Raw genomic sequence first — 23,571 nt, forward strand, 5'->3', positions numbered from 1 at the left:
AGCTAGCACCTATTTTCCTCCCAAGGGAGGAAATTCCCTTCTGAAAGGCACCTCTTAAAGCAAATGCAACTTGCTGTTTATTTGCCCTGCTTGGCCATGAACTTGTGGATTGTCCCAAGAAATAAAATACTCCCCTTTTTCCCCCTAAACACAAATAGCCGAGGTTCTGTTTTTCCTAAGCCCTTGCTGTCATTTTTCACTACATAGGCCATGAAGAGGCTTCTAGAGGAAATTTCAAGTCTCAGGCATAAATTTAAATAAACACAGTCAGAAAAAAAAGTTGGTAGTTGTGCTCCGGCACTAAGCTTTTATGTGAAGGACACTTGATACCTGAGGGTAAAGGCAGCCTCATTTTAGACTCCAAACAACAACTAGGACAGGGCAGGTAGGTCCTTGAGGATGAGAGGTCTCAAAATCCACCTGTTGTCCCTCCTTGGGGCACTGTGAGGAGGGGGGAGAGCGGGCATGGGAGAGAGGCCGTTCCCAAGTCTCCTGAAGACACAGTTAGCAGGGAATCATACTCATTTTTAAGAGGAAAAGACAAAATAATGGACTGTGTAGAAATTTAATCCAATTACCTGTACACCATGTACTGCCAGAGCGTTGTCAAGCCAGAATTTGGGATTTCCTGGAGGACTGATGTCAAAAACAGCCAGATTCAGAGCTGCAGAGGAGACCACCAGGTACCACGCGTGCTCTCATCAGCACATCACGGAACAGCAACAGCACCCCAGGCAGCGGTGCCATTCCAGCCTGATGGGAAGGAATTAACTGGCAGTTGCTGCTTGTAGTATTAGGAGCCAACGCTCTGCTGCATGTGCTCACGTTTGAGCTTGTACAGCTTGCGGTTTGTAGCTGTTTGCACATGACCACCACCGGTGAGCCCAGAGCGCTCAGCGGAACAACACCTGTGGAAATAAACCCAGCCGATGCCCAGCCTGCTGCCCTTTTCTCTAGATCATTGCCTGAAGGACTCCCAAACCATACAGTTTACAATATTTTAAAATAATAATCCCGATATTTTTGTTCTTGCATAATAATGCTCACATATACAATACATATCTTGCACTTTTCACCTTCCTATTTTTCATTTCACACGGCAATGTTTGTGATTGACAAGTAAAATATACCCTACCTCAAAAGCACTGTCATTCAAATGCAGTTTTAAAATGGGACTCATTTGGCTTACAGAAAAACAGAAAAAAAACATTAATCGGGCAATGAAAGTTCTTATATTAATTTTATATATCTATCCACCTGACCATCTTTTTAATTAGAATAAATTCGGACTTAAAAAAAAAAGCTATAAATACTAATATACAGTAGCGATCTCTTCACTGAAGATGCAGGATCCACCAAAGCGATCCACCAGAACTCCTGCGTCTCCAGAGGGGGAGACCCGTCCCACACTGTCACCACCGCTCTCCTTCCCCACGCTGCCGGCTCCACGCGAAGGGACGAGGACGCATATCTCCAGTGCACTAAAACCCGCACATCCTGCGGCAGCACAAGCTCATCACGAGCTCCCGTCGTTTCGCTTTGCTCCGAAATACTCACAGCGCTTCTGCTCAACGCTGATCTTTTTGGTCACATCGAACCAAGGAAATTCAGTGAACTTCCGTGTGCCTGCACGGCACCCATCTATGTCTGTGCTATCACTCACACTACGAGGGCGATTTTCCCCCTTTTACAGGTGCTGCAAGGAGGAGAAAAAGAAGTTTGCATAGTAAGATGTTAATGCAAGATGACAGAGAGGGGTTATTATTGACAGCTTTAGCCGCGGCGGCAGCAGTGGGTGGGTAACGAGCTGCTGTTTCCTCTCCCGACTAGCTCTCTGCTTCTGCAAGAGAAAACACCCACAAGACGGCCTTTTTTTTTTTTCATTACATTTAAAACACACACACAAACACACACATGCAGCATTATATAGAAGCAAACCATCCTCATCCGTCTAGTGAAGAGGCCTCTACTGTTCAAACCAAGATGCGAAACCTGCTCGCGATGAACACACGTACCAGATTAAAGGAGATCCCACAGCATGAAGTGGGAGAAAACACAGACTGAGTTCTGCTTGCTGCCTTTTACCTTTCCTTTTCAAATTACCCTTGAAAAGCTAAGGACAAGGCATTTAAAAAAAAAAAAAAAAAGAAAGAAAAACTTTCTGAAGATTGAAGAAAGTGAATGTGCTCAGGCACTTTGGGACTGTTTGAACTGGAGCATGTAATTTCAGTCATGTTTTATTCCAGGTTATAATGGTTCTTAAAAAGGAGCAGGAGATTTAGGAATAAAGTTTTAGGTGAATTGAATTCTGGGGTAGGGGAGATTATTTGCACAGACTTGAGCAAGGCTGGGATTTCACCCTTGGCCATGGAAAAAGTTTCTCTCTAGGTATTAATTTACAGAAATCAAAATTGAAAATTTAAGCGCCTCGTGTAAGGGAAGTGTCTGCTATCGAGCGGTGCAGAGCATGGCAAATGTGTGTCGAGTGCTTGCTTTCTGGGAATCCTTACAAAACGTTTTATCTTTAGAAACAGCTTTTAAAAAAGGGCCGGGGCTATCAGGAGCACTGTGCTCGGCAGCGAGAGGAGGGATACGGATGTCTGCAACGTGGCTCCACTTCTCTAAAGAGGAGGAGCAGAAAAGGCACCGCCAGACTTGGATGCCCATGGTGGCGCGAGAAGCTTCCCCCTTTTGCATTGCACGAGGGTCTGTAAATAAGGTGGAGCATTGACCGAGGGAGGCCCGTGCACTTCTCCGAGCAGCGGGCATGGAGATGAGGGCTTTGGCTACCACGGCTTCTGCTGAAATGCCTCCTGTCCCATTTTTTGCATTGCGGCTGGCAAGTCACTGCAGCTGTAAACCCTCGGAATAATCCCTTTTCCAAAGGGTTATGGAATGCTACAATGCTTCCAGATATTTGTAAGATGTGACAGAGCTATGCAGAAAGGGTAGAATTATAGAACAAGAAAATGTGATTACTGTGAAGTATAACCAAGGTCATTACCATAGTAGCTGCTCTCCTGGCCCCCAGCATCCCCTGCTTCGCAAGCAGATTTAGGGGAGACTGGAGGTTTTAAACCAGCATCCTGTAGTGTCCAGAGAAGGGACTGGAGAGCAGCCTCCATGGGCCAACTGCGGCCATCAGGGATCTCCGCGGAGGAGCAGGACACCCAGGATCTTCCTCATCCCTGCCCTACGTAATGCGAGAAGTCTGTCCTCGCTCCCAATTCATAGCATGTTAACATTGTTATTTCCCTAAAATGACCACAGTGTCTGGGGAAAAAAAAAAAAGGGGGACAAAACAAACATAGTTCATAGGCCTTAAAATGATAAGGTGAACAAATACCTAAAAGCATATACATAAGTGATCAAAACCCCCACTACTTTCAGGCCTTTCTCTTGTGGTTTTGTGGCACAGCTCCTTGCAGGAGCTGCAGCTGGTATTTAGGGGCCTTTGCAGCATCAGACGGAGAGGGCAGTGCTGCCGGCGCAGGGCTCACTGCAGGCAAGGGATGCACAAGGGCCCTGGATTGAGAGGACATTGCACTCGAGGCCAGTTACCCAAGTACAAACACCCAAGAACTATTTTTACCTCTCTCATCTTCTTATTCTAGGAAAAAAAAAACGAAAAAACAAACAAACAAACAAACAAAAACTTAATAGCCCAAACATTCATTCCCAATCCAGAGGCAATAAATGAAGAAGCCAGTTTGATGCATCTCACCAGAGATGAGCTAACATACCTTGGCCTTAGAAGCTGGTGTTGCTGCAAACCTGCTCTCAATTACATTGACTTCTTCTCTGTTTAAACCTGTTCAGCCAGTCCTGTTTATGTATTTATTTTATAATACAGTGGTTTAAATCTTAATTAACTCTTGAAACTTCAACAGTTTTACTTCTACTAACATTCTACTCATTCTAAAGAATAAAGTGGCAGGGGGGCAGTATAAGCACACCCAGTGTGGAGCATTGGAGCATAACAACACCAAATCAGGCTCCAGATTCTGGCCAAGAAACAAGCAACCAGCTCTGACAAGTGCTAAATGCGACAGGAAAAGTTTCCATCAGCGTGTGGAAACACTCAGGGAACAGAGATGCTCGTAGGCTTCCAGGGCTGCCTGCCTCCCCCCTCGCTCATCTCCCTTTCCTCTCATTCCCCTCCCTTGCAAGGTAGGAGGAGCAGAGGCCCCAGCCACAAGTTGTGGAAGGGGCTGCTACTGTCAGACCTCCCATTTAAGGGAAGGCAAAAAGATAGTTAGGATTGTCCATAGCCTGTATTATAGTTATGTTCGGAAGTGAATTCATTCTGCCAATTTTCAGACACTTCCTATGCTAAATTATAAATGCAAAAAAGAAAAAAAAAACACATCTCAAGAAGAGACAAAAATCGAAGTATTCGTGCTGTTATCACCAGTTCCCACACGACGTTCATTGGTTCAATGCTACGCAGCCATGGGAGTGGCCTGCTCTGTTTCGTGAGGCCCGGCGGCCTCGCCACTCGATGCCGGGTCATGTCCGGGCAGCCCTGATGGTTTTTGGGGCCACAACCCCCAGCATGGCCGACATCAGGTGGCAGGGTTCTGGTTTAGGAGCCCTTGCCATTGCATGTGTAGCTTATCTTTCACGCTTTGGGCTGTCTCGACTGCTGCAAAGCTGCAGCGCCAGCCCCACATCTGCCTGTCCCTTCGGCGCCGAGATACGGCACCAGCCTTCCCCTGTGAAAGGGAGGGAGAGTAAAACCCAGATCGGGCTGCTGAATAACTATAAAGACCAGTACATAAATAAATAAATAAATGGGGACTGCTCTGCCCATGCAGCATGGGCAGCCATGCAAGGCTGGCCAAAAATCCAGGATCGCTGCTACAGCTCCGGGGGTGGCTGGGTAGCCGGACGGTTGAGGCATTTTCATGCCCATGAGACTTTTCTTCCTGTGCAAGCAAGAAGGGAGGAGGCTAAAAACAACGTGGCCAAGAAGCTTTTCAAATAGATCTTTAAAATAGCCAGAGCAGCTCACGTAGGCTTAGGGTAGAGAGGCACTGTGGAAAAAGTCCTTCTCCAGGTATCCTGGCAGTTAAGAGCCGTTCTCTTTCTCTCCACAGCCCTCTATTTCATGAAAGCACAGAATCTGGGGAAACTCCTTCTTTAACTTCAAGAGAGACCCACAAGAAATGCTTGTTTCCCAAACACTTTCTTACTTGTGCATTTATATCTCAGTAAGACAGTGTGCAGGGCCCCTGAACTGTAAACCGGAGCAGTTGCATGGCCGATCTAGTTTGCATTTGAGACTCAGTTTTGCTTTCAAGGCCCAGATGAGAGTTTTGCCTTCCTGTACGGAGCTGCCACCAGCTTCCTGCACCTGTGAGCGCCGCAGGTCGCCGTCGCTGCGAGAGGAGAATTTCCCCTGCCCGAGCAGAGACTCTCCAGCTCTTGGGCTCTTCCCTCCCTCCACCACGCAACTTCTTACAAGTTAAAACAAACAAAAAAGAAAATCCAAAATGCTAACTTGTTTGCCCCTTCTGTATGTATTCAGCTCTTCTGTTCATTAACTGTAAGTTTTTAAACCTTCCTTTCCTCTCCTGTTTTGTTTTTTCCCCGTATTTGACCAGGTGCAAGGGGTTACCACCAGCAGGCAACAGCAGGAGGCTGTCCTGCTTTTGATATGCTTTACCCAGCAGCCCCCACTTCCGAAATATGAATAAGCACCACGACTTCCACCAACTTCCTTTGCAGAACGAGAGCCCTGCCGGCTCTAAAAATTGCTTTATACATATGTATCCTGTTTCTTTTGTTATAGTTATTAGGGCGGTAGGGCCAACACCCCCACTCCACTCCTGCTCCTCTGCTCCTGACATGCAAGGCTGCCGCACATGGGCAGGAGTCACAGCTCCCACAGCCCTGCAGAGCAACCGGGCAACACTTGAGAAATTCCATAAAATAAAATCTTTCCTTGGCGAAGGCGCCTATCTGTCCGTTCTCAGGTGTCCTGAGAACTATTCTTTGCTTCAGATTTATAGGCTGCAATTAAAAAAGCAGGTTTATAGCTTCAGCACATTAGTCATTTAAAAAGTTTGCCGAGGAGGGAATGTTTTTTGGAGCAAAGCTCTGTGGCCTGTTGTTTCGCTGCCTGGACAGGAAAGTCACTGCGTCCTCCTCGGCCCCCGGCTAGGGCAGCGCCACAGCGCTTGCTTCAGAGAACCTGCTTGTTACGGTATTTTTTTTCCTAAAATGCCAAAGTGCCCAATTCCAGAATGTCTGAAGGGCAAGTGCAAAAGAATATAGGAACACTTCTTATTTTTTAAGCAGTTTTCATTACTTCTTCTCCACACACTTCTCTCTCCTTCTTCCGTGACGTTGCAGTGGAGCTTGCTGAGCTCCCACTGCCACAGAAGAGGGCCTGAGGGAGGTTCGGGCCGTCGCGGTCCCGCTCCAGGCTGGTCCCTGGGACGCCGGCTGCAGGACACGGTGCAGGCAGAGCGCGCGGCCAGGACACCCCGTCCCCAGGGCTGGCCCGGGCTTGTTTCCAGTGGAGCGCCTGCGGTACCAGCACATGGAGCCCTCTTGGGGCTGCACCTGTAAAGGTGGGAAGGAAAGAAGTCTGGAGAGCCCAGGAGATAGAAATGGCAGATTTCCTTACGCGGGACCTGTTGCCTCTCAAAAAAACTGTTACTTTTCATGCTGGTCTCAGAGGAGCTCCTGACACCAATGTGGTGCTGCCCTTTGCTTTCTGAAGCGCCTTTGCCACCAGTTAGACGCGCACGGGAAAGGACATTTCTCACACAGCAGGTTACTCATGCCTTGGCAACCCCAGAACTCCTGTTCTGGTAAGGAAAAAAAATGAAAAGTCCCTGATTTTGGCTTCTCAGCTGGGCAGGCTGCTTTCCTGCAGTGTTTACGCAAGGTTTCCTGTGCGCTGCAATGGCCTTTTGACACTGCGGGAAACACAGCGTGTTCCCTGCTCCGGGTCTGCAGAGTGGCGGTCCAGCCCCTGCTCCTCGTTTCACCTTCACGTCCCTGCACTCATCCAGCTGGGAGACTCTGGTCCCAGCTTCCCAACCCACCTTAAGAACTAAGCGCGCTTCCAAGCAAGGAAAAAGAAACCAAAACCAAAAAGAGCCCTCCTGTATGTCAGGTCCCCATAGAGAACCGCCTAAGGATTTACTTTGCTCATGCTCTGCATACCTGGCAAAACTGGGTGCGATTTGCTAGATGTGCCCTTAAAAAAAGGCGGGCTGGGAAGAAGCAGCCTTGCTTGAGGTCGGGACACTAGTTCTCCCTCCCTCTTTCTTTATAGGAAGTAAATTACTCGCAGTTTAAAGTCTTGACCCAACACCTCTCCTACGGTCTCTTCTTAGACAGCTGAGAGAGACACAGAGCTCAAAGGCAGCTCTGCAGAGGCCTCTAAAAGCAAAGGTGGCATTTACTGTGCAGTGGCATCTGCGCATAAACAACACAACAGCTCTAGAAAATGAGTCTCGAGAACAGAATTGCCAGAATATCTGTCAACTTTCTATCAGAAACATTTCAAGCTGTGGTGATACGCGGATCTAATTTTGGTGGATATTTTGTTTTGTCTGTGGTTTTAGCATCATAATACACAGCATATGTTGATAGACTAACTCATGTGAAGACACTGAAGCGCAGAAATCAATTTGCTCATTTGGGACTTCCTGGAATCACTGTCAGCTTTCCAATATCAGAGAAAGCTGAAAAGGTCGCTCTGGCCGGGATATCGGAGGAACTAACCGAATCTGCGCTTTTCATCAGGAAAAGACACAAAGGGCCTCATGGGGTCAGTTATTATGAACTTAATATGGAAAAAGCCCCAGCCACGATTAACGTGTCTACGAAGCGTTCCTGAGAACGCGCTGACCTACATTTTCTTTACTGTAGGGGCTCTCGCCCTAATGCCCATCAGCAGGAGACAGCTCTTAGCGCTCAGCTCTCACAGGAGCAACAGGCCACGCAGCATCATTAGCACTTGGGGCAGCCCACAGACAAGTAATTGCACACATTGTGAAAACCAACAGCAGTCATCAGCTTAGAAGCAGTTGCATAATTAAGCAGACACGTAGCTAAGCACATTAATAGAATATGGTAACACAAATGAAAAATACACTACAGAAATGTGCTACGAGCAGTAGAAAGATCAATTCCAATAACAGGGAATAAAACCAGCATTTGTTTTAATACAAGTTCAGCCGCAATATAGTCTAAGTATTCGGGTTTAGTTCCAAGTCAGACTGCAAAGTGACAACCTCCCTGACCACATACCAGCTTACTTACAGAAGCAAGCCAGTTCAAACCTCAACTTCAGGAGGAATGTTTTTTAAAATTAAATTATCTAAAGTTCTCAAAGTATTCAGATACAGATTTTTCCTTAAGAATATTTTTTGTGGCGTTAGGCAAAAGAGTTCAAAAGCATTTTAACTGAGCCTTAAACTTACAGGGTGGAATTATAATTTAAATATCATAACTTACATAAAGCCTGTTTTTTTTTCCACTTGTAGTGATCACAGAAACTGTATAAATTTAGGTACATTGAGATTTATACTTTATCTCAAAAAGATTTTTAAAATATTGATAGTCTCTGCAAAATGAAGAGTTTGAAAAACCACTGGAAATTATGTAAGAACCAAACTGTCAGTGACTGAAGAATCAGGGAGAAGGGACCAGTTTGTTTGTTTGTTTGTTGTTATTTTGATTGCATTTCAACCTTTTTCCCTACAGCAAACGAACACTGTGAGCAGTTCAGAAAGAGCTACCCCGGCCGTGCAGTTTCTGTGCTTGAGATCATTTCCTGCTCGCTGCCACTCCGTGTTATTGCTAAAGCACTAGCAGTGCAGGGAGGAGCAAGGTGAGCCTCAAAACAAATGAAGCTTCAGCAAGCTCTGAGGCATCAGACACTTGGATGATGGCAAAGCACAGGTTTTAATATATTGGATACATTAGATCAACATTAAGCTACTTGAGGCCATTTGTTTGTCTGTTCCGGCACAGATCTCTCTGCAATATCCTCAGCATGGGATGCACCAGTCCTATTGAGCTCCCTCAATAAGCAACACTGCAGATCAAATTATGCTCTATTAAAATAATACGAGTTGTTCTGGCTCTCTGCTGTTGCAGCTGTGAAATATAATACAGCCCTTCAGGAAACACATATCATTTATATAGGAAACCACAACAATACATAACAGTTTTCACATAGCTTAATGAGTTCTTTGCTGTTTATACTACAGAGGATGTCAGATGTATGAATAGCTCTTGTGCAACTACTCAGAAAAAAAAAAGTTTAAAAAAAGTATTTCTCACCAAGCCTTTGATTTATATACAAACAGTATTATTTTGTGATTATTTTGACAAATTATTTTGTACCACAAGAGGAAGGCCATCTAGATAATTATTTGCTTTTTCAGCATTGTCCTTATCATATATACATTTTTTCTATAATTAATCTGAAACACTAAACCCAGCAAATACCCATACAGGCTAAGTTACCATTTGCATGTTGGAAGGAAGCTATCTTGCCTGTTATGCAATTGCTTAATTGCATGCAACGCATTAGGAGGCATTTTCAACAAATGGTGCAGCTTGAAGGCTGCCAGATGATGTGGTGTGAACCTTTGTATTTGCAAAGATGCATTAGCCAAACACTTCTTTTTTTTACATTACCTTCAGTAAAGCAAGCGAATCCCTTCCTCCCACGTTTAAACAAATTGTGTTCTTCCCCATTGAGTGTGAAATTTGGAAGGCTGCATGTTTGGTTAGTTGGTTTGGTGGTGAGAGTCTTGGGAGAGGAGAAAGAAGAAGATTTTTTTTTTTTTGGTATAAATCATTGAATGTTCAACTAAAAAGTAACTTCTTTTAGTTTTTAAAGTAAGCTGAGTCCCAGGTGGAAAGACCTGGGATCAATGCAACTGAATTGAAAATTAATTTTCATGCAAAATACAATTCTCCAAACCAGCACAATATTTGATTTGTGGGTTTTTTTTTGGGGGGGGGGGGGGGGGCAGCAAAATTAATCCAAGAATAATTTTTACATGTGTGCACTGTCTTCTATACATCCGCACACTTTCCCCACTTTCAGCATTTTTCAGGTTTATTCCCTCTCAGTCTCTGTTTCCTGAGTCATTTCACTGTGTTTTGCTTGCAAGTCTCCTTTTTGAGGACTTAAAATCATAGAATCATAGAATGCTTAAGGTTGGAAGGGACCTCTAGAGGTCATCTAGTCCAACCCCCCTGCACACGCAGGGTCACCTAGAGCACGTGGCACAGGACTGTGTCCAAGTGGGTTTTGAAGATCTCCAGAGAAGGAGATTTGACTTGCTTTCATTGTGCCCATATTGAAGCTGCTGAAGTTTCCTGGCCTGAAGGGAAAGGAGCAGACATTTTATGTAGTTCAGATGCTCTTCATGTGTGGCAGCCCTTTATGGAAAGGAGAGTGGCAGTTCCTCTAGCACAGGTCTGATGCAGCCAAGAATTTAGCTTGCAATACAGACTGCAGGATAATTTCTGAAGAAACTTGGAGAGGTCTCTAATTCAACCTCCTGCTCAAAGCCTGTCAGCTGTGAGGCCCAGGCCAGCTTATTCAGAGCTTTAATTTCCTTGATAGGGATCTATTTCTCTGCATGTCATTTTCAATAGCCCAATAAACCATTTCTTTAATGGCTGCAAGTATCTGCCAGACAGATACTTGGTCTACTATCCCTAAAAACACTGCAGTTGTAAGCCTTGCCAGCAGATGCCACTGCACGAAAGATATCATAAAAACACATTAAAAAAAAAAAAGAGTGATGCAGAAGGTGGCTCATTGATAGCCAGCCAGTATGTGCCTTTACTTGCAGGGACTGCAGAGAAACGAAGCAGCAGAAACTCTGCGTTACCCCCGTAGCCGCAGACAGAGACTCAGTGATATAGAAGGCCCAGCTGCAGAAACGCACCCAAAGGCCAACTGAGGGGCCTGAGCAGCCCGATAAGGCTCCCAACACCGCGCTGGGGCTGCGACTTATCCAGGGAGAGGCTCCCCGTGGCAGCAGGCGACGCAGCACTACATCGCGACCTCCTGCAGGGTGGGGGTAGGATTTTCACACAAAGTTTGTCACCACGAAGGACCCATAAAAGGAGGAGAGGCTCCTTTGTAATAATAAGGGCGAGAGAGAGAGGCTGCAGCGCGCTGGCTCTGAAAGCAGCCGTGCGACACAGAATTGGACCTGCCCGCCGCGGAGCAGGGATGACTAACCACAGCTTCCGAGGCAGCTGCGGTGAACGCAGGAAGGCCCAAGAACATACAGTTCTACTGGGAGGGAGGAAAGGGAAGAAGAACACAGGAACTGTGATGTTCCCCACACAGGGAGGGGAGAAGAGCGCTGCCCCTGGCGCGAGCGTCGGCTCCTGCGCGCCCCCGGTGCGCGTTGCGGCCGCCTCGGCTGCTGCTCAGGCTTCCACTGTGCTGCGGACAGGCTGGAGCAAATCTCACAGGAGATGAGGAGGAGGAAGGGAAGACCTCCTCGAGCTACTATATCCGATGGCCCCAGCGTATTTGGCTGCCGTTGGGAAGGATGAAGCCTTCACTTCATCTCTAGACGTGCGACAGCAGCACTTGTACATCGAGACACGCCAACAGCATTAGCACTTCTGTGCAACGCGTTTTCTGCGAGCTTAACCGTACGCTTACATCACGTAAATGCCTTGCCTTACATCAGGAAATAACATAACTCAAACGTTGTAACTGAGATTTCCTTCTTTTTTTTTTCTTGCAATTTTTAACCGCAGTTTCTTGCATTGACTCTCAGAAGTACAATGGTTTCAATATCAGATTTTTGTCAAGGCAGAATGCCTTTTTTCTGGTGATTGAGTTATTTCTTCTGTGCCCCACGATTCCATTAGAGCAAGCTGAGCCTCGTGTACCTCATCTCTCCATTCCTATTTATCCACTTACGAAACAGCACCTAAAGCTGATGAGGAAGCACTCCCAAATAAACGGGAGTAAAACTCCCAAATCATTGCCTAAGCTGACACCAAACATTCCTCAGAAGCGCATTTACTTTGCATTTTAATAAATGCTATCTGAATGTGAACAAGGACTGAAATCATTCACACTCTGGAGAGAAACAAAAAAACCCAACAAAACAAAACAAAACAAAAAAAAAGAAATGCAGGATTCCCATAAAAATCACATAGAATAATGAATACAATTAATCAATAATACCACTAATTCACAGCAGCTGCATATTTGACAAAAAGAGTACAAAAGCAACAGATGCAGAGCCCCTGCTCCTTTCCTCCCTAATGACTACTGGTATTTGATGGTGTTCCACTGTTATCCCTTGAAATTTTAACTGTTCCTTTTATAGAACAACCTAATATTTGAATACGTTCAATAGAAGTTTAGGGCTGCAGGCAGAGCAGATGAAATCCTCAGACAGAGGACGTCTTTCAGCCTGAAAACATGAATTCCACTCACATGCCAATCATCTGCATTTAATCTGCTCTTGCAAAAAGCAGAGGTTATTGCAACTGTTGGAGCTGCATTTGTTGAGAATGAAGATTTATGGATGCAAAACTCACTTGCAGTTAAACTCTTCTACTAGACTAATAAAATAGCAGATAATGATTTATCGGAAGAATGACCACAAGTTTCTAACGATATTATTTATGTACCTTAGGCATAGTTAGGCAAATATGTACCTAGGCATATTTAGCATTTGCTCTGAAAGGTCTTTTTCTGCAGTGCTCACAGAGGCAGAGCCTCAGCTTTGCAGGAGAGCTAAGGGACTAGATCCTAACCAGAGGATCTCTCCATTGGTGCAGGCAGCTTCAGTGTTTGTGCACAGCATTTGCAGAGAGTCTCCCATATGCTTTTACTCAACAGTAAGTGTAACAGAAAGGTGGGCATGGACGGGACCTTCAAGCATCTTCCAGCCCAATTTCCACCGTGATGCAGGACTGGGGAAGCCTCATTCAGTATCACTAAGAACTTGCTTTAAAAATCCTACAGTGAAAAAGAATGCAAAACTTTCCTAATCAGATTCAGGCTTTCACCCTGTTAATATTTTCAAACTTCTCTGAATAACCTTCATAGGTCAGCACTGTCACTAATGAAGTGCTTTTCTTTCTTGCTTAGTGAAAAGCAGCCACAGAGAACACCGATTCTCGAACCTTAATAGAAAAGTTTTTCATATTGGAAGACTAATGTGCTTTCTCTAGAAGCAGTTTCTCTGCTGCTTTTGATTTTCCATGCAGGTCATTCTAGCTCTTGCATCTGGTTTTATCTGTCTTATCTCTTGGTTAAATTCAAATAATCTACTTCTTATAGCTAGCTAGGTCTATTAGCTCCAGACATCCAACCTGTTCTGCCTGTAATCCCACAGCATCCTGTTCCCCCACAGAGCAGTGGCCAGTCAAGCAACACAGCCATGCTTGTGTTTGCACTGCATTCCAGTAAGTATTCTACCTTCCTTCCTCAGATCCAGCCCCAGGAAGGTGCTACTGTTTCTTCAGCTCACACAAACATTTCCATCACTGCCTCACAGTCAGTGTTTTGCTCGGTTGTCTTTGCTGTTGACCGCTTCTCCCGCTTGTTCCCTTCTCGGTGCAGATTTGCTGTACTTTCCTGTCTCTCTCTGTGCCATGCAGACTGCCACCTCATGAATGACATCGCAGCTTGAGATCTTGGACCTGTCTTAGCGTTAAACACAATTCTGAGTGTTTAGGAGCAGGGATCACATACAGTAACATTGCACCCTAATTGCCCATTATACCTTCGCCGAGGCCAGCGGAGCATCACAGCCCCCATTCTAAGTAGTATCTCTGTTCCCACAGACCTTGTCTTCCTCTTCATTGACTCCAGTTACTCCACACGTTTCCCATGACACGGCACAATATTGGGCATTGTATCTGGAGGGGAACTGCCCTGAAACCTGCTCAGGCTGCTGCCTTTTCTGGGTGATTTCACAGCAAATGCGTATTTGCTCATTAACATGCAGTTCTGCGGGCAAAGCTGCAGCTTGAGCTGCGCATTCTCTGGGGGTATTTCACATGCTTTATTTTTTTTTAAAATTGCATTCTCCATACTGGCCTAAGCTCTTATTCTTTTGGACTATTGTGTCCTGAGGCTTATGTATTTTTTTGTACGTGTTTAAGGATAAAGAGCATTATGTCAAGCACCACAGGCCAGATCATCTTTTCCCACCCTTCTCCATCACTGCAGATAAACCATTTTTCCTTCATTGATTTTTGGTATAACTGAAGTAGATCTGATATGGTGGCACTCTAGCTGTAGTGAATGAATGTAATACCGGTATCTAATGGCTAATAAAACAACAGTGAAGCATGGAGAGGTGTAGATCTTCTGGAACTTAAATCCAATTACTGCAATGCACAGAGACCTGCAAAATAGCTGCATACCTTCAGATCTGCTAGTCTAAAAAAGTTTCTGAATGATCTTCATGAGTTGAGTTGCACTTCCTTTTCACTGTGTTACCTTGCAATTCTAGGGATGCTTATATTTAAACAAAGGCCATTTAAATCATTCATGTTAAAACTATAACAATACTGATACCTGATTAAATATAAAATCCAATATTCTCTTGAACTCCTTCCTCTAACATCTCCCTACCCACAAAAGATACTAGCTTTGCAGTTCTTCTTTACTGAAACAATCCATCATTCTTCAAAAGATCAAGAATCAGACATGGACTTCTGCAATCAAAAAGCACATAAATGGTCAGCAGGATCTTCTTTTTAAATCCTTCCCTTAGATTTGTATTTATGATTCTCATGATTATGTAAGAGGCAACAAATAAGAAAACTTACCAGAAACTACAGTTTCAATGGAGCAGGTTGGCTGGGAGAAGAAAACAGTGTCTTGCCTCACAGCATGTTTAATGAGCAATATACTCACCCAGGCACTGAGAGCTGGGGAATGGGAGAGCTAGGCAGTGAGAGCCTGGAAATAGGAGAGGTTCAACAAGGATTTGGCATTTAATCACCTTTGAGAAGCAAATGACCCAATGGAGGGGCAGGACAGAGGTGTCACATCATTGACTTAAACTTGAGAGTATCATACATGAAATTCTCCTAGCACAGAAGCGAAACACAGATTACTTGAATTTATCATGAAATGGTGCAGTACTAATGGAAAACTATGCTTTTTAGTAGAAACCAATAAACTAGCCTTGGCCCTGGGCCTCAGGTTAACGGGAATCTCAAAGGTTCTCAGATTTAGCAGTAGTCAATATTTTCATTACCAACTGAATAGCTTAGATTTTCTATCTTATTTTTGTCCTCTAAGATTTGAGGATGATTTCTAGTCACAGTGAAAGCTATAAGCAGCTTAAAATGAGGATAAATTCAAAGTGACCTTAACAAACTGAACATAATGTCAAAATATTGTTGTTGCAATGAAAAATGAGTGGCTAGACAGTAGGCCTGAAAAAAATAAACAAATAAAAATCCAGAAACAACGAAAGACGATGTTATAATTTTCACAAGTCAATGTGAAAAAAAAAATCCAAAAAGTCATAGTTGGGGTTTACTGGAAACATACACAGGCAACCACATTTTAATTAGGATACTCTATTTCCCTTGGCACCAATTAAGACACTGCCAGAGATCTGGTACCAAACTGTCAAAACTGGGGAACAAAAACGAGAAGCCATTTAGCAAATACAATTAGTAAAGAAAGAAAAATTATGGCTGCGTTTACCGCTTCCAATTTTCATCAGGAAAGATTTTTTTTTCTAAAGGAAATGCCAAAATGCCTGAGGAGGGACAATGGCAACTCTTGGTAATACACTTTTTCAGGTCTTTAAAAGTTACATTTTTCCTATGGCCATAAAGCTAAAACAAACAAACAAACAAACCCACCAGAAAATCTTAGACGAAAATGTAGCTATAAATGTTGCATAAGCTACAAACTGAAGTGTGATATCAAGAGAAGTTTTAAAGTTCTAATCTATTAGAGAGTTTAGACAAATACATTGCAGGAGCTTTTGAATGGCGGTTTCATTATAGCCAGGCTGGGATAAGGATGCAAAGTGTAAAGGGGAGGGGTGACATCTCTTACTAGATCAACTTAAGGACAGGCTGTGAAGGCTGCGAACCCTTCCTGTGGTCAAGTTGCTGCAAGGACACTCCATCCTCCCTTGGCGAAGAGGAAGGAAACGCTGATCCCCCGCAGTGCTCCTCACATCAGCATTTCCGTCTGGACGAGGCATCTGCTTTGGAAGCCAGTCTCCCCACAGCTCCTCCTCAGGGCACTTGGCGCCACAGGGCATTTTCAGAGCCCCCAGTCTGGAATTGTTTTGGGAATACTAAATTCAGATAGCCACTCTAGAAACACTGCAGTCAATGAGATCCGAGCAGCAGTAGGCTGAAGGAAAGCCTCTGGATACTCCATGTGAACACGGCGCCTTCGGCATCCACCATTCCCCCCTCCAGACCTGTTCCTGCTGCGCTGCTTGCACATGGGAGCATAGCCATTAGGGCCCTCCCACTCTTGCCACAGTTCAGCTCTCCCTGGTCTCCTTATTTTTCCTCTGACATCAACCCTTGACAAATTCTTCCTGAGTTGATTTTATTAAAATCCTGGCAGGACTTCCCCTCGGAGATACTTTCATATCAAAGGGCAAGGTAGTTTATTTGTAAGCTGCAGAGATTGCAGATTCTCTCACAGCCATAAAGATCTGTGGCATTTTCTCTGCCCCAGCTTCAAATGCAGCTCAACTGTTCAATGATACAGATCTTAGAGACTAACTTCTATTCACCAGTTCAGAAATAGAAATATCTGCTGTCATCAAACCAGGTCAAATTACTCCTCCCTTCACACTATTCCAGATTATTCTCCATCTTGTACTTCACAAGATCTGCAGACTAAAGGGTCTAGAGATACAAAAACAAAACAAAAAAACCCATCCCCAAATGAACAAAATCTCTGCTAGTGCTGTTGGTACAATAACAGAACTCTAACGTAACGCTCGTGCTGCTCTCCAAGACCTGCCCCAAGCTGCACTGTTTGCAAACACTACCTGTTTCTTTACTCACAAATGATAGGAGTTACCATGTCCCCCAGCAATTACCATTTACTTCACATTCACACCTATATTTGCAAGAGTTAGCAAACAATTTTAGGTTAGAAAAACTATTGAATATCTTTTATTGTTTACTCATAGCATACTACAATTGCTATATTATAGCAATATTCATAGTATTTAAAGCTAATGAGACACTTGTAACAGGCGAATTATATACAAAAAGCATACAAAGTTCACGGCATATTGATTATAATTAACCAATTTAAAACTGGAGCCACTGTGGGATAGATGAGTGCACAGTGAGGTGGATTAGGAACTGGCTGGATGGCAGAGCTCAGAGGGTGGTGATCAGCGGTGCAGAGTCTAGTTGGAGGCCTGTAGCTAGCGGGGTCCCCCAGGGGTCAGTCCTTGGTCCAGCCCTGTTCAATTTATTCATCAATGACCTGGATGAAGGCACAGAGTGCTCCCTCAGCAAGTTTGCTGATGATACCAAACTAGGAGGAGTAGCTGATACCCCAGAGGGCTGCGCTACCATCCAGAGGGACTTGGGCAGACTGGACAACTGGGCGCTGAAAAACCTCATGCAATTCAACAAGGCCAAGTGCAAGGTCCTGCACCTGGGGAGGAATAACCCCAGACACCAGTACAGGCTGGGGACCGACCTTGTGGAGAGCAGCTCTGCAGAGAGGGACCTGGGTGTCATGGTGGACGACAAGTTGACCATGAGGCAGCAGTGTGCCCTCGTGGCCAAGGAGGCCAATGGGATCCTGGGGTGCATTAAGAAGAGCAGGTCGAGGGAGGTGATCCTGCCCCTCTACTCAGCCCTGGTGAGGCCGCATCTGGAGTACTGTGTCCAGTTCTGGGCTCCACAGTACAAGAGGGATGTGGAGCTGCTGGAGAGAGTCCAGCGCAGGGCCACAAGGATGATCAGGGGCCTGGAACATCTGCCCTACGAGGAGAGGCTGAGGGAGCTGGGCCTGTTCAGCCTGGAGAAGAGCAGGCTGAGACACCTGACACCTGATCAGTGTCTATAAGTACCTCAAGGGAGGCAGTGAGGAGGATGGTGCTGGTCTCTTTTCAGTGGGGGCCACCGACAGAACTAGAGGAAACAGCCAGAAACTGAAACACCAAAAGTTCCACAGGAACTTAAGGAAAAAATTTCTTATCAGTGAGGGTGAGAGAGCCCTGGAACAGGTTGCCCAGAGAGGTTGTAGAGTCTCCTTCTCTGGAGATCTTCAAAACCCGCTTGGACGCAGTCCTGTGCCACGTGTTCTAGGCGACCCTGCGTGTGCAGGGGGGGGTTGGACTAGATGATCTCTAGAGGTCCCTTCCAACCTTAACAATTCTATAATTCTATATATCTCACCCTGAAGATATGGGAAGCTAAGTGCCCAGCCTTCAGTAGGTAAAATCACAATTTCCTGTAATTCAATTTATATTTTATTGCTTACATTTTTTTTTCCATAGATGCATAAAAACAAGATATGCAGTATTTACTTGATTGTATTAATACAAGACCACTAATATTGAAAGACATAATTACACCCGATGGCCAGAAACATTTTAGAGTGAGAATCAAATTCTGTACTACAACGCATACTAACTTCAGAGAAGCTAGCAGGATCCAGGGCTTGAAGATATGCAACATTTTATTCATTGCAGCTAAAAGCATGTATAAGAGCATTCATTATTTGGGTCCCGTTAAACAGAGCATAGTATCTACTGCCTTTATCATGTTATAAATGCTTGATGACTTATTTGCTCTAAAGTTTGCAGACTGAACTAACCTCATTGAAAAGGCAATTGTCCCTCCCATTTTTTCCTCTTCCCCAAATATCAATGATTTGGTGGCAAATAAAAGTCAATTTTCAGTAAATATATTAAATGCAATTATTAAACAATGTTATTACACAATGAAAAACCCCATACTTCACCACTAAAGCAATCCCAGTCTTATGCTTGTGCCTCCCTATGAATTCTCAACTACAGGATTCACACCCTAAACTGTGATATTGAATGGCTCTGCAGTTAGGTAACTAGGTTTGGCAATTGAACTCCTTTTCCTTTACTAGTCAAATATAAATCCTAATAAAATGCAAGGCCTAGGATCCTACATTCTGATACTGGAAGTGAAAAATATGAGCATACAATTGAAAAGGTGGAAGAAATTTTAGTATTTTATGAAGTGCTCATAAGTGCTTATATAAAAGTGCTTTTTATATTCTAATGTTACCTCTGACAAACCAAAAACTGGCAAATATTTGAGCTAAAGAAATACAGCTTAGGATAAATCTTTTCAAAGACTTAGCAGAGTTCCTTTTTTTCCCCCTCTTCTGAACAGTTCACAAACATCAACTGACCAAAAAAGCTTGACACAGCTCCAGACTTCTATAGCAGGGTAAGAGTTGAAGAACTCTGAATCCAGATGATGATTAGCACATAGTCCCAAAGCCTTACCAAGCAGATCCTTCTCAAAAGGAAACAAAGACCTTCCTCAATATTTCCTTCTAAAATTAAAAGCCTTCTACTTTCACTAGCAAAAACTTAGCATTTTTCCATGAAGAGGGGTAGTTTGCTGATTAACACTGAAGGCGCAAACTTGGCCCTTCAGGTCCTGCTAATAGGAGAGGTGTGCTAAAGCAGATGCTCTACTAAGTTAAAGACAATCTGCTAACAAAACACACGTACCAGCGGCCCTTTATAGATGGAGAAGAGAAGGCTGAGAGGGGATCTAATCAGTGTATATAAATACCTCAAGGGAGGGAGTGCAGAGGACGGGGATGGTCTCTTTTCAGTGGTGGCCACTGATAGGACTAGAGGAAATGGCCGGAAACTGAAACATCAAAAATTCCATAGGAACTTAAGGAAAAATTTCTTAACAGTGAGGGTGACAGAGCACTGGAACAGGCTGCCCAGAGAGGTTGTAGAGTCTCCTTCTCTGGAGATCTTCAAAACCCGCTTGGATGCAGTCCTGTGCCACGTGCTCTAGGTGTCCCTGCGTATGCAGGGGGGTTGGACTAGATGATCTCTAGAGGTCCCTTCCAACCCTAAGCATTCTATGATTCTATGATTCTATGCCAGTATCTTTCTAGCAGCACTGGCATCTATACCTTAGGACAGTATCTGTATTATCTGTATTATCACTTACCCCATGAAATCCCATGACGGAAGAACTTCACAGGGACTGGAGTCCTCCTGTGCCCCTCTGGGCTTCTTGCACTTTAGCATGGTATCAGCCTGTGGGACTGACAGGGGTGAAGAGCTATTTTCATTAGTAAAGTAAAGGTTACTGGGCAACGATAAGGCACCTTTCTAGACCAATTTTGTCACAAACAGGAGTATCATCATGGCAGACATAAAATTTTCAGCCTAAGAGCCAAATACAATTGTTTCTCGTATGCTGCAGCATTAGAGTTTCATAGTAGTGAGAGATTTCTCTAGACCTGGGGTCCCAGCAAAATAAGAGAAAAAGAAAACAAGAGCATTGTCCAAACCCTAAGACAATAGAGAACCTCTTTAAATATTCTTTTTGCACAGACTTCCCAAGAGGACACCTCTGCTGACTATTTAAATTTGTAAATTACAGCAATGTCCAGCCTCAGTCTGAAAGCTCAGCTGAACGAGTTTCCAGAACTCTTACTGGATTGCTCACCTCTCGCTGCATCCTCCCCTGTCTGTGTCCCTTACAGGCAGGCTCTGAATTTCAAGCATAATGAAACTCCCTCCTTTCTACTTTCGAGTCACCTTGTACCCTGTTCCTTACTAGTGTTTTCTCTGGCCATGTCAGTAGCCGGCAGACTATCTCCTAGGGTGTGTGTAAAGAAAACCAGGATATAATTCAGCACACTGATATTTATAGTTAGCAGGAATTACTATTATTACGATTGGCAGCCCTTGTCCTTGTGGGAGACTTCACCCTACCAGATGTTTGTTGGAAATACAGTAAGGCAGAGACAAAACAGTCTAGGAGGTTCATGAAGTGCGTGGAAGACAATATCCTGTCACAGCTGGTAAGGGAGCCTGGCAGGGGGAGCCCCGCTGGAGCTGCTCTTTGCCACCAGAGAAGGAGTGGTGGGAGGTGTGGTGGCCAGAGGCCATCTTGGAGATAGTGACCATGAAACAATAGTGGTTTCAATTCTTGGTGGTCAGCAAAGCTGCTCTGTTGGATTTCTGAAGGGTGGACTTTGGGCCTGTTTAGGACATTGTTTGGGAGAGTCCCTTAGGAGACAGCCCTGAAGAGCAAAGGGGTCTGGGAAGGCTGGATTTTTCGCCAGACGGAAATCTTAAAGTGCAGGAACAGGTCATCCTCTTGTGCCAGAAGACAAGCTGGAGGGGAAGATGATCTACCTCGCTGAATAGGCAACTACTGCTGAGAAACTGGGAAAAAAGGAGGGTTTACCACCTCTGGAAGAGGGAAGAGTACAAGGGATGCCGCTAGGGTATGTAGGGAGGGAAAATTAGAAAGGTAAAGGCTCGGATGGAACTCAATCAGGCCACTGCAGTAAAAGACATCCAAAACGTTTCTATGGATACATTAACAAGAGGAGGGCCAAGGAGAATCTCCATCCTTTATTGGATACAGCGGAGTCACCAGGATGAGGATAGGGCTGAGATACTTGGTGCCTTCTTTGACTCGGTCTTTTAACATCCAGATGAGTTATCCTCAATGTACTTGGCTCCCTGAGCTGGAAGACACCTGTGGAGGGCAGAATAAACCCCCCATAATCCATGAGGAAACAAGTCAGTGACCTGTTACTCCCCTTGGACACCCACCTGAGGGTCCTGAGGGAGCTGGTGGAAGTGCTGGCCGAGCCACTCTCCATCACCTTTCAGCAGCCCTGGTCCACAGGGGAGGTCCCAGATCACTGGAGACTGGCCAATGTGATGCCCATCTACAAGAGGGCTCAGACAGAAGGTCCCAGGAACTACAGGCCTGTCAGCCTGATCTTTGTATCAGGGAAAGTTATGGAGCAGATCAAATTAAGGGCAATCGCACAGCATGTGTGTGACAACAGAGGGCCAGGTGGTGAATGGAGTGAAATCCAGCTAGCAACTGGTCTCACACACACACCCACACCCACACACCCCTCCCAAATCCCCCAAAAAATAAATAAAAAAAATCCCAAATCACCACAAGGATAGATCACATTTAAAATAATGTCTAGAAAAATTTACAGATCCCCCAAAGAATTATGTTGGTCTTGGGTGCACAGCCAGCGTTAGAAACTATTTGCTCCCCTCAGCCTGGTTTTGCTCACCTTCTGAAAACAGGCAAGAGCTTCTCTTGATTTTACCAGCTTTTTACATGCCTAAGTGTAAAAGACACCCTGGCAAGCAATATTTAGCACTGTAGTTAAGACTATTTAAACGTTTCCAGAAGAGATTATTTAATGTTTTGATACCCACAAGTTTGATCGGCCATACATACCACTTTCCTCCTTTGGCAGCAAGCATTTAAAAAAACAGATATCCTGACACTCATGCACAGCTTTCATAACACTGCTCAAACTTAAACCAGGAATCATTTCACTTGCTGCCAAAATACTATCCCAGTGACAGGAACCCATTTGGGAATCTCTTGACAGTTTTGTCTGGGAGGAATGGGGGGAAGGAAACTTTATAATTCATTGTGACTGATACCAAACTTGTCACTGATTTACTCCATTAATTTTGGGAAAAAAAAAAGTTCGCACAAGATTGCATAAAACAGGTAAATGACATAGAAGGTTGTGTTATATACTCAAAACAGCAACTAATTTTTCCCCTTCAATCTTGATCTTCCCTTCAGCCAAAAATGCTCAACATGCTTCATGTATATCTCAAGTGTGCAGAACATATGCCCTACCGGTAGCATCTTGGGACTATGTTTTGATTTCAGCTCTTGATGAACAAAGATAACATAAAAGCTAAGCTAATGAATAAAGAAAAAGAGCAACTGAGAGCTGTTTGTAACCTGAACTCCAAAAATATTAAACTCATCCTGTGCAGTAACTAGCCCTCAAATGACTAGAGGCAGAACAACAGTTTAAAAGACTTCCCAATACCTATAGGAACTAAATCCATACCTTAGCATTGTGCATTAGCATCACTGTAAAATTAAGTCTAATTTCTCCTGCAAGACAGGCTTCAGCTCCCCTGGAGCCAGAGGGCAGGTATGAAAGCTCACCCGCAGCAGAAAGGCAAAGCATCTTCCTGGGCAGTTTAAGTGTAGGTGCTACATGGGCAAACACTGGGAACTCCTACCTGCTCACTTGACCTAGAGCCAAAAATGCATCAGCGAGATGCTGGTCCACATCATTATTTTGCAGGCTACAGAAACAGCAAGCCTCCACCCGACTAGTCGGGTTGGTTACATTGACAGTTCTGATGGCAGTAACAGGTTTTGACAGCCAGCAGTTCAAGAGATGCCACATTTTATATGTGGCCATGCAATTACTGCTCACCAAAGCACAAGAAACTGTCCTAGCGAACACAGACCGACTGCTTCTTCAATGACTGCACAAACATCAAGTCTGTAAAAAGCAGGGCAAGTGAAATGGGA

The sequence above is a fragment of the Tinamus guttatus genome, unplaced genomic scaffold (assembly GCF_059628265.1).
Source record: "Tinamus guttatus ecotype Peru unplaced genomic scaffold, ASM5962826v1 Tinamus_guttatus_pri_ptg000033l, whole genome shotgun sequence".
NCBI lineage: Eukaryota > Metazoa > Chordata > Aves > Tinamiformes > Tinamidae > Tinamus > Tinamus guttatus.